A 13,005-nucleotide genomic window follows, 5' to 3' on the forward strand; every position below is an offset into this window, starting at 1 on the left:
CGTGTTTCTTTGTGGCGTATGTAAGGTTTCTATGAGTCTGAACCAACTTGACAACCCTTGACAACAATATCCTTACCTTCTGTAACCTATTACACCACAACAGAGTGAGAAAGTAAAAGTCAATCTTGCTACCATACAGGTGGAAGGGAGGAGAAAGAAGATCCTTGCCTCTGAATGCCCACAGAATTAGAACATCCTGTCAGTTCAAAGATGTTCCCTTCTTGAATGATTTTTGAAAGAGAAGAAGATTTTCAACTCACTGGTACATTGAGTGCCTTTTAGTGACAGCAGATTGGCAAATGCTAACAACTGTTCATATTTATTCTTTAAAATGTACCTGCTTACTACCCACTTGTGCATTAGCACAAGAAGACACATGTAATGATATCTGTGGTTGCATATTAATTTAAAAAGAGAGAAACCAATTCAAATACATTTAGTAAGAAAGTCATATTGTGTACTAATGAATGGCATGAATATTCATCAGAAGGGGAATTAATGTCCTTTGTGCAACTGCAAAAAGGGAAGAAAATTGTTGTTTAAAATATATACACAAAGATTATAAACTTTAAGGAAAAACAAGCTACTGGTTATCACATAAAATAAATGATGATTGCCAGTAGGGTAAAGAGAAAAGTATATGATAGAAAAAGAAATGTACTAACAGATCTCAATGGCATATGTTCTTTTACATAATCAGGCAAAGGCAAAATGAGTGTTTTCTTTTTAACTGCTCATTAATATAAATGCATTTTTACACTCTTTTTTTAAATACCTATTATAGAGTGTCTCTTCAAAGGAGTGAAAAAGTCAACTTCCATAATTTGTAATCGGTGCAATTGTAATCATATTGTATTGTCATATAATATATGCTTACATAAATTTTGCATGATATTTGTATGAAAGGTGTGTGTGTAAATGTAACATAAAAAAATGTGTACCGCACAATTTCGTTTGTCAATTAGAGGGAAAGAATAAAAGATTCCATTAAGAATCAAACATTAATTGGAAATGCTCTTAAAAGGCAGCTGCATTTACTTAAGGGATCCAATACTCTAAAACCTAAGTGAAGTTTGTAGAAAACTAGCGTGAAACTTGCAAAAAGGGCTCCTCCTGTGAGCCACAGTGGTCCCTCGTGTAGCACAGGTGGGAATTACCTAAGGGAATAAAAAAGGACTGTGATTACAGACTGCTTTCAACTGGGAGAAGAATACAATTATGAAAAAAAACCCTGTTGAAAAGCTTTCCAAAACCCTGAGAAAACCGTTGCGCTCTCTGGAAGCATGGAGAGGAATTTTGTTTGCCTTCATTTAAAGTGCATGACAGTCAGAATCTGATTATGGGAGAGACTAGATTTTTGTTTGGCTCAGCAGGCAATTCAATTAAAATACAATATTTGGTTTTAAAAGGTTTGTTTTTATGCAGCTGTGGTTTATTCTTATTTATGGATATTTAACTTTAGTACATTCTACTTTACTCTATTCACGAATGTTTTTATCAATGTTATTTTATTATATTTCTCAATTTTGTTTCTTAAGATTTACTTCAATTTACAGAGGCATATCTCTTACATTAGAATAACTTCCTCGTTTGTTCACAAAATTATTTCATTTTATTTATCAGAGAATTTTATGATTTTATATTAACATATTTTCTGATACTCTTATGTGAAATATCTAAGGTAACCTTTACTTAGTTAGATTGGAGTAAAATGGATTCATATTCATCAGAAAACTCTGATACTTCATCCAATCTAGAGGAAAGGATCACAGCTCTTTTTGTTACTTTCCATCAGATAATTATTTTAAGTTGGTGAAGACTTAATTAGACCCATTGCTTTCTGATAAAAACAATGACTATATTAATTTATTGTGATAATCCCTGAAGTATACATTAGATTAGAGTCACTGGATAGTAAACCTAAAACCTTTAGCTTTTCCAAATATTTTAAGTAATATATTAATAACATTAAAAACACAATAAAGCTGATACTTCTGTATGTATTCCTTTATCTTAACTTTTATTTACTGGAATAAATGAAAAACAATAATTAAACATTACTGAAACATCAAAAAGAAAAGATTTCCCGAGAAATGTCTCTGAAGGTCAATATTATCATGAGCAGTGGAGGATAACTATGTAGCAGATATAAGGGGTATCAAGAAAGATTGAGGAAAAATTGAAGGATAATTGGATTTTCTACATGAAATTTTTGAAGTCGCCTCATTGAGATTCATGTGCTAAAAGTTCTCTGCCATAAGATTTAACCCACATCTTAAATTTGAACGAATAGCTAAAAGCTTTAGGATTTTTCCTTCCTCTTCAGATATAAATTATCAATAAGATAATGATGTCATTTATTATTAAAGAATGTAGTTTCACAGGAGGAAAATTGCTATTTGAAGAGCACAATCATCATAGAAAGAACAACAGAGTAAAGAGTGAAATTTAAATAAGGATGCTTCAAAAGGTTATGAAAATGTACAATTAAAAAACAACATTGGCCAACATGCATCTTGGTGCCTCATATATTATTAGGGTTTTTTTCTGGGTTTATTTGACCTGCTGCTTCCAAAAGATGGCACCAGTTTCCCCTATTCGGGGTAGATTCTGAGATGTATAATATATGCTATATACCACTCTTCATTCAGGATATATTTATGAAGTGTAAGCTTGTCTCAACTTGTATTTCCCTATGGTAAGTGGACTCTGTGCTCTCTATTTTTTCATCCTTGCCCTGAATTGATTCCCTCATATCCTGTATGACTCTAAGTAACATTCTGAAGATTCCTTTCAATGGCAGTTCAAAGTCTGCTTCTTCCATATACTTCCCTGGGTTCTGGTCCTTCTCTGGCATTTCATTTGGTTTCTTTTGCTTCACTTAGTGGAGGCTGATGTGGGTTGCTGGCTGTGTGTCATTTTGGTAGAGCTACACGTCATTTTCCCAGAAGACAAAGAACCCTGTATTTTCTTGCAGGGAGGCTAATAAGAATGATTCAAAGGACTTCCTGGAGCTAACAGCACTGCAGTGATTGTCCTGTGTTTCTATCTCACTGTGGTTTGCTCTTTCACTAGGCAGCTGGGAATATCTACTTGGATGGCAGCTCAAGTCACCCTGTCAGCCAGTTTGGGTGTGGTGTCTCAGGTAGCAGGGGTGTGCGAAGCAGGCAGATCACACAGGAAGCATGAGGCACGGATCCCAGTATGTGTGCAGCAGGAGGTGCCAGCATGAGGAAGCTGGAGTGTTGGCAGGGGGAACCCACGTAACACAGGGTGCCAGCAGGAAGGAACTGCATGACTCTTGAGTTGCTGGTGGGAAGGAACCACATAGTGCTGGGGCATGGGTCCACAGCAGCAAGGGCAGGAGATAGAGATGGGGCTTTAGGCCATGAAACAGTCACAGTGTGGGAATGAGCTACTGGCTGTGAAGCAGCATTGGTGGCAGTGGGCAGGACCATGGGCTGCGTGGTGACAATGGCAAAAAGTCAGGGATGGGACTGTGGCAGGTGAAGTGGGAGGCAAGAGGTTGAGCTTCAAGTCACAAAGTGGCAGCTGTAGGCGGAGGGGCTGGGCCTCAGGTCCTGAGGCAGGAGCAGCAGATGGGGCATGGGGGATGTACTGCAGGCCACGAAGCTGCAGTTCCTGTATGCAGCTGGATGTGGTTGCTGGGTTGGGGTGGGACAACAGGCAGGATGGAACCATGGTAGTCGGTAGGGGACGGAGACACTGTACACAAAGTGGTAGCTGTAAGTGGGGCTAGGCTGTGGGTCACCTGAGGTCCCAGGTTAATGATGCAGGCAGATCTGGACTAGCTACCAGACCACATGCTCCAGCAGCTCAGCAGTGCCTGCACGTGGTGGAGGTGGGGGGTGCATGACAGGTCATTGCCACCTGGAAGATCTGGCCATGGGCTGTTACAAACTTCTGGGGTGCCATGAAGTCCACCTGCATATCCCACAACCCCTCACTCAGCCCTCCTACCCCCCAAACAAGGAATTGCTCATGGAGGTACCAATGCAATGCGGTTACTTCTATCTCATGGCCATCTTCCCAGAAATCCTCAACTATATTTATTCACATGTTCTTTTATTTCTGTATCTGTTATTTTATTCAATCATTTCCAAAACTGCATTTATATTTCATTTAGTATCTGTCCAGATAGTTAAACATAATGTTTGTGTCACATTGTTTTTGTTGATAATGTTAACGTTAATATTTATAGTTGTCTCATCATAGTGTAAGTTCATTTTATCAAGTACCCTTGGAGAGTTTATTTAATTTTCTTTAATTTCCTTTAAATACATACTTTGTGTATGTGTTTTTGAATTTTTAAAAAAATTACTGTTTAGAATATATATATATAGAAGCATTTTATTGAACATTTTATATGTGTAATTCAGTGTTATTAATTAAGTTATTAAGATTTTGTACAAGTATTACCTTTCTGTTTCCACATTTTTCATAACCTTTAATAATTTTGACCCTTAAGCAATGACTCATCTTCCTCTTCTTCCTATACCTACTAAGTACTAATAAGCTCTTATATATACATTTGTATATTCTAGATATCTCATATAAGTGAGATGATCAAATATTTTCCTTTTTTGATGTGCACGCTAATGTTCATTGCATCTCTATTTGTAATACCCAATAGATAGAATCAGCATAAATGTTTATCAACAAGTGGATGACAAAAGGCACATAGTCAATTAAGATGAACCTTCTAGTCATAAACCCTTAGGTGACGTAGTATAATTCTGTACTCTAGCCCTTTGACTATAATCTCATTTTTAGAAGGCATTCTCTGCTATATTAAATTGATAGGCTTAGAGTGGGATTAAGACCTGACTTTAGTAGAGGTTGTGAACCAAGTCACACTTTTTTCTTGAAGGATTCTTTAGAATTTTCCTTAATGTAGTATATGAACTAAGCCACACTCTTTGTTTTCTTGGGGGCATTTTTAATGCAAATTTAATGGAGAGTGTGACTTACAATACCAAGTGTTACCATCCACTGGCATGGACCTGCAGTCAGTGATGACCTGAAGAAAAAGAGTGGCCAGTGGACTGATGATCCAAATGCCAATTTTATTTCCAAATTGCAGCTTTATATATAATGAGGCAAAGGATCATAGTTTAATAATAGCATCTTGATAAAATTGCTCTAAGCACAAACAGTTCCTAGGGACTAAACTTCACAAAGGCAGCTGCATTCTCAGTGTACTCAGGGTGTCTTGGAATGTGGGGGAACATATGACCATTGTCCTAGCGTTCCAGGCTACACAGTGTCCCCATACAGCCCAGAGAATCCCCAGAAAAAATCAGTGACTCTCTATAACACACCATTGTTTTCCTCGGATGGAGTGTAAATGCTGATATGATTCTCACACACAGCACTCAGAAGACCAGACCTCTGTTTCCTGACCGAGCTTTGGTAGAACGAGCAGTTCGTCTGTGACTTTTGCACATTGTTGGCTCTGGCTCTGGTCCCTGTATTGGGCTCAGCCATAGCTGACCTTCGGATTTAGACACAAACCACACATGCCACCACATGGGACAGTTCCTAAACGTTTGTCGTGTTTCTATGGGATGTTGCAGTGAATTCCAAAATCCAGAATATAAGGGAATATACTCAAGGAAGGACAGGTGGTGGTGGTGGGAGAGTGGAGCAGAAGAACATTTTGGAATAGTTGGACATTTGGGACATCTTTAATCTCCAATTCCTAGGAATAGAACATATGTAATGGAATATTACTCTAACACATTCTGACACATGCTACAACATGGATGAACATTGAAAAAATATGCTATAAGAAGTCTATGTGTTAGGGGACATCATATATTTTATCTTATTGGCGTAAATTTTTGTGGTATGCTTTGGTCTGCATTCTCGCTCATCTTAATCCTGCACAGCATTCATGTCATTACTTGAATCTGTGGAACAGTATTGTTTGCAGTCAGTTAGGGAACTTCTGCAATTATATCTTCAAAATAGCTCTTATGTTTTATCTCTCTATTTTGTTTTCCTTCCAAGAATCCAGGAATATAAGATGTCTGTTTTATAGTGTTCCTCATATTCGTTTAGGACTATTTCTGTACTTTTTACTTGGACTATTAGCATACAACTTTGGGAAATTTACAAATTACCAAATGCCCTGAAGGAGAAATCAGACAAAGGGTCAAACTCTCCTCTCTGAATTTTATTTTGTTTTCTTTACAATAGTGAAATTAAAATTCCAGTCTGGTATACATGATGTCTCTTAAATCTGACAAATTAATCCCATCCTATTTCAAAGCAAAATTAATAATTTAAATGCTCTTTTTTCTTTTTTTAAAAATGATCTTTTTTCACAGAGGCACAACATATGTGCAGAAAGAATTCCAGACAATAAAAACACATAGGTTTTTTTACTAGGTAAGTGCATTCGTGTGACCAGCACATAGATCAAAATACCCACATTTCTAGTTCCCCTCTTACTTATTCATCACCTGAGAGCTATCAATGTGAACATAAATTCAAACTCCATATAGTTTTTTGTCTATTTTTGAATTACAGAAGAAAATAATTATATAATATTTTGAACATATTATTTATTCAATAAAGACTTCTTGTTTCCAACAGTGTGAAACATTTTTACACTGAACATAAAAGATTGCAATTGGAGTGTGAGGTAATTTATTGTGCCGACCTGACCAATAAACACATGTGGGGTTAATTGAAGGGTGGAGGGATAAATGGCTTGGTGAGCCTTGCCTTTTGAGTTTCGGGTCTCTTGCTTTGTGATGGTTGCACCAGGGTGCAGCTGCCTTAGCAGTTCCCTGCTTCAGCTGGCAAGGCTGACTTCCTGCAAGACATCCCTGAGAAGCCACATGGACCTACCCCGATGCAGCCCTAGGTGCTGGAGCAGCGGTGTGGAGATTCCTGCCAGCACTGAGATGCTTACACATTCACTGACTCGGCTTTCCTCCTGCAGTCGGCATCATTGCGTGTGTTTTGTGAGGTGGAGGAGGACTTTGTGGATTGGTGTCGGACATATAGGTTAATGGGTTAATGTTGAATTTGTGGGCTTGGGCAGGACTGGGTTGAGATGTTTTCTTGATGCGCACTTAACCGTTACATAAAACTCTCTCTTATACATAAGTTTCTGTGGACTTGTTTCTCTAAAGCACGCAGACGAACACAGAGTCCACAAACCAATCTATGGGAACACATGTGGCAAACCACTTCTGTGAAATCACAGCTCTGAAAGCTCTATGGAGTATTCAACTGTGTCTAAGCTTGACGTGAGTTAAAGTGGAATTTTAAAAATGAGATTGCCTTAGCTTTAGTTTTTTGGTTAAATAATAATATATTTCTAAACCCATTAAACATTTTTACATAATTCTAGACAATTAATTATCATAATCATAGTGCTTTTTTGTATTGTTAGGTACCATTGAGTGTGTTCCAACCATATTGACCTTGCAAAATAGAACACAACATTGCTGAATCCAGTTTCATCTTCACCATTGTTTCTATGCTTCAGCCTGTTAGTGCAGCCAGAGTGTCAACTCAACTCCTTGAGCGCTGTGCTGTGCTCGCCTTCTCTGTACTTCTTTACTAAACAGGAGATCCTTCTCCAGGGACTTGTCTCTCCTGAAAACATGTCCAAAATATATAACATGAAGTCTTGCCTTCTTTGCCTCTAAGGAGCACTCTGGCCCTATTTCTTTCAAGACAGGTTTGTCCTTTTAGCAATCCATGGTACTTTCAAAATTTTCTCTAGCACCAGAATTCAAATGCATCAGTTCTTCGGTCTTCTTTATTTAATGTTTAACTTTCACATGATTATGAGGTAATTGAACATGCCATAGCTTAGGTCAGGTGCACCTTAGTTCTTACAGTAACCTATTTGCTTGTTAAAACTCTAACGAGGTTTTGTGTTGAAGATTTACCCAATGCCTTCTCCTTCCATCAGCAGTAACTGTGGATTCAAGCAACATAAAATCCTTGAAATCCTAAACTTTTCCTCCATTTATCATAATGTTACCTATTTGTACAGTGTGAGGATTTCACCGTCTTTTCATCGAGTGGGAATATGCACTGAAGGTTGCGATCCTTGATTTTCATGCACTAGTACTTCAGGTTGTCTGACTGTCAGCAAGCACGCTTGTGCCTTCTGTGTCTTTCAGAATGTTCATACTCCTTCCTTCAATACTGATACCAGAGTCGTCATATAATCGAGTTTCTCGGATAATTCCCTCAGCATACCAGCTGGAAAAGCACAGTGAGAGGATAAAAGCCTAACCTACCTTTCTTGATTTGAAACCCTCCTTTATTCTCTTGTTCTGCTCACATGGCTACCTCCTGATCCATGTACCAGTTCAGGAGTGTAATGAAGTGTTCTGAAATTTCCATTCTTCTTGAAATATACAGTGCAATTCCTTGGTATAGTCAATAAAACACAAGTAAATATATTTCTGCAATTCTCTTCTCTTGGCCAGGATCCATCTGACTTGAGGTATGATATCCCTTGCTTCACTTCTTCTGATTCCAGCCTGAATATCTGTCAGGTTCCTGTCAATGCAGCACACCTGTTTTTGAGATATTTTCCAAATTCAGGCGGGATATATCAAGGTTGTGTTCTGGCTCTCGTTGACTTGCTTTGATTTTCTTCAGTCTTAACCTTAACTTACATATGAGCAATTGGTCTGTCCTGTCAGGCCCTGCTCTGGTATTAGATGTTGATGTTGAGTTTCTCTCTCATCTCTCCCCAAAGATGATATAATTTTCTTTTGTGTTGTGTTGTTGAAAAGGTATGAACAAGTAGTTGGTCTTACAAAATTCTATCCAGCTTTGTTTCTATTACTAAGACCAAATTTTCCAGCTAATCTTGTCTTCTTTCTTTCCTACTTTTGCATACCAATACCAATATTATCAGTGCATCTTGATTGCATGGTTGATCAATTTATGACTGAAGACACTGGTAGAATTCTTCAATTTCCTTATCCCTAGCATTTGTGATTAGTGCATGAATTTGGGTAATAGCTGTATTGATTAGGTTTTCTTAAAATGATAGATAATTATAACGTTGATGACACTGTACTTCAAAATTGATTTTTCAAGATTCTATTTGACAATGAGAATACTACTCTTCTGGATTGTGTTATTCTAGGCACAGTAAATCATGCCTTTCTGATTCAAAATGGACCTTACAAGTCCATTCCAGCTTACCAATTCCCAGGATATCAATCTTTATGTGTATCATATCATTTTGCCAATACCAGTTTTACTGTATGCATACTTTGCACATTTCAATCCTGATCATTAGCAGATTTGTTTCAACTGCTTCTCCTTCACATGAGTCATGCCCTCTTAGTAAATAAAGATCCTGAAGGCTCCATTCCCACAGACTTTATTCCACTAATTTTGCCATGTTCAATTCCACTCCAAAAACGATGCTCATCCCCAGTATATAGTCATCTCTACAATGCACTCTATTTGGTAACCAGTTTCTTTCTCACCATTCTATTATGGATAGCGGGAAATCACTGGAGGCTTATTTCTTATGCAGATCTCACAGTGTATCCTGTGTTCCCACTGTTACCCATAGCCTCTGCAAACCAGAATCTCACAGTTTTGGCTCTTATACTATTTCCCCCTTTGGTTTCAGATTATAAGACTTATAATCCTTTGGTCACTGGCGTTGGTGTGCTTCTTCGCTAGGAACTTAGTTGACATCTCACTTAGATAGAAGGCTGCTTGTTTGGAAATAAGCCTTTAAGATGTTATTTTATCTGATAGCCTGGCACCACCTAATTCCTTCACCAAACTTTTCTGTTGCACCGATATCTTTTGTGTTCCCTTCCTGAGGATGAGTATAGAGCAGATCAGGACAATTATTTAAGATCTAATTGTTCTTAAATTGGAGGCCGGATTTAGTGCAAGCCCCCAATCCATTCCTGTATCTATACTTTTCCTTTGGCTCCCTTAAGAGACCTCCTTGCTAATTTATGGTAGTTTATTGATCATTTCCCTGGGGTATAAAGATCTTCCATTAATATTGTCACTGATTAGCTCTTGGTACCAATTTTTTAAAGCATTTTTCAGAGATGGATATTTTGCTAATGTAGGCTAACTTCACACCTGAGTTATTCACTTAAATAGAATTAATCCTTTTGTGCCTGGATGCTATGTATACAAACGATGGAAGTTGGTTGTCAGAGAATATTTGCAATAATATTGACTGAGAATGACAGTCACAAGTTTGCTGGCATAATATATATATCTTAATACAGCATACAGGACATTGATGTCATAAGTCCATGTCTGCCCACCAACAGTTACAAGAATCTCAGTATAGCTGTCTTCTGATTCTTCAAACACTATGAATTTTCAGCCCTGAGTCCTCAGGATACAAGCATGTTTTAGGTAGTCCAGGTCTTCCAGTGAAGTTTCTGCATTGGACTCACTGTCTACCACATTTTCAAAAATTTTAATAATGTCTTTCTTGAGATAAGTCAACTATTATATCAGTGAAGGAGAATAAAGTACAACAATTATTCAGTTAGGAGCTAATTGGTGTTGTAATCATTTATGTATGTAAATTGGAGTGCACCATGAATTTAAAACAGAGTCCAGTTTGCTGTCATTTGTCTCCACCTGAGCATTGATTCTAGGATCCATGGCTTGTTGTGGCAGCCAAGCAATAAAACTCTACTTTTCAAATGTGTTTGTTTTTGTATCTTCCAGATACACCCCATCGCTAGGTTAAACCTTTGATGTTTATCCCTTTAGTTGTCCTGGTGGCCTGTTCTTAAAGTGCTCAGCAGGCCGCTGAAAGATATGGAGTTCAAACTCACCAGCCAGTCTACAGAAGAAAGGGAGGCACACTGCTTCCTTAAATATTACACTTCCTACGGGGTCATCCCGAGTCAAATTTTTCTCTGTATGAGTGGATTTGGTTTGAGGTTAGGATCTACTCTTTTGCATTGATGTTGAAAGTATAAGCAGGTGTTTTCAGTTCCCATTCCAAAATTATAGATCTCCCGGATTTTAGAATCTAACACCCAATGCATTCAAACTTGTATGATTCATGAATTTCATGACTTTTAAAATTATTCCTAGATATCTCTCCATCATTAATTAAAATTCTCTTTTTGAGATTTTGATTAATGTCATCAAACTAAAAATGGCAAGAAAACAAACAAATATAAAGGGTTGATGCCAAATTCTAAAGATAATCAAAATACAAATTGACTTTCTAAAACATTATAAATTAGTAATGAACTCTTCTGCAACAATAAAATCATTAAAATAACTTCTCTCAGGTCCAATTTTCACATTGATACAAGATTAAAATGTACACAGACAGACTAGAGTTCAGCAGTTGACAGCAAGAATGACCAAAATCAAAATAGATTTGGCAAAATGAAGGTTTGCTACTTTATAGATGTTTGGTGACAGAAATTATCTGCACCATGCCTGGCTAGAGCCTCTGGACCTTTGTTTTCTTGATTCTCTTATTTCTTCTTTCATCTCTTAACTTTGCTTCCCTATGTTTCTCTTTGAATGCAAACATCATTTTTCTTTCTTATTCGACTTCTTATTCTAATTCAAGGCAAACAGAGAATCTCCACATTGCATTAGCCTTAGAGCTTGTGACCTAAAATGAATGATAGTATTATGTACCTTAGTGTCCTTGTTAGGGACAAATTACAGGGAACATAATCAATGATCTTCATCATTGATTGGGTGTAATGTTTGACTACTCATTGCCATTTCTATCCCTTTTAGCACATAATTGCTATGGTACTGTGACCAAAACTTTAAGCAGGAAGACATGGGATAGGACACAGGCAGTTCCCCATCAAAGGAAGTGGTGGGTAAACAAGTGGTTTTTCTGGGCAGTACAGCCATTAGGAATACTATGTTACTAAAAACTATTGTATGAATCCTCATGATAAAGGGGACTTGGTGGCACACTGTGTTAAGTGCTGGGCCACCAATAAAAACCTCAGGGGTTTGAACCTGCCAGCTTCTCCACAGGAGATATGCGCCAGTCTGTTCCAGTGAAAACTCAGTCTCTGGTAGTCTGAGAAGGGGTTTGCTCAGTCCCACGGACTTACCTCAGTTGGAATGGCTTAAGAGACACACTAATAACGAAGTCCAAGCGACTTTGCATGATATACAAAAATTTCTCCCATTTACAGCCAATTCTCCGTATTTCTCTATCTGTAGTTTTTCAACAACTGTTCTCATTCTACTGATATTTTTGTAAAGTATCAGACTGCTCAGAAAGCCTGAGAGCCTGTCAAAGTTCTAGTATGATCATAGAGAAAACTCTAATACATTAGATTAGTTAGGAAGCCCTTCATTAATCCACTACACACATGTAAGTATTCCTATCTATACTGGACCACAGTGCTAGGTAAGCATGTGTGAATGTATAAGCATTATTGTATATTTTTATGTTTACTATATTAAATCCAAACCTGCTTGTCATTAAATCATGTTTTAATGTTTCTTGCTTAGTTAATTTTTTGTATGTACGCTGTACAATTAAACTCACTGCTGTTAATAACATGTAAAGGGAAAAATTCACCTGCCCATTTTGTCTGACATACTTGATATGACGTATCTCAGATGGCTCTCAAGTCTTAACAGGGAAAGTTTCTCAATTTTACTAACCTTGGGAAAGGCTGAAGCTTTGTTTCTCTAGCCTGAATGCACTATCAAATGGTCCTATCCTTCACAGATCAGCTTTCCTTTGCTGAAAGTGGGGTTTCTTATTTCTGTGGTCAAAAGAAAAACAGGTTTTAAATTGCACTAGAGAGGAACAACATTCAGTGCTTACTTTGATTAAAATAAAAAGGACTTGTGCAACAGAAAGCTATTTCCAAGAACTAAGTATAACATTCTCTGGAATGGAATGAGTTATAGAAACTTTTTTGTTTTTAATCATTTCATTAGGGGCTCATACAACTCTTATCACAATCCATACATACATCAATTGTATAAAGCACA

This window comes from Echinops telfairi, unplaced genomic scaffold (genome assembly GCF_000313985.2).
Source record: "Echinops telfairi isolate 266 unplaced genomic scaffold, ASM31398v2 ScPeMD7_443;HRSCAF=831, whole genome shotgun sequence".
NCBI lineage: Eukaryota > Metazoa > Chordata > Mammalia > Afrosoricida > Tenrecidae > Echinops > Echinops telfairi.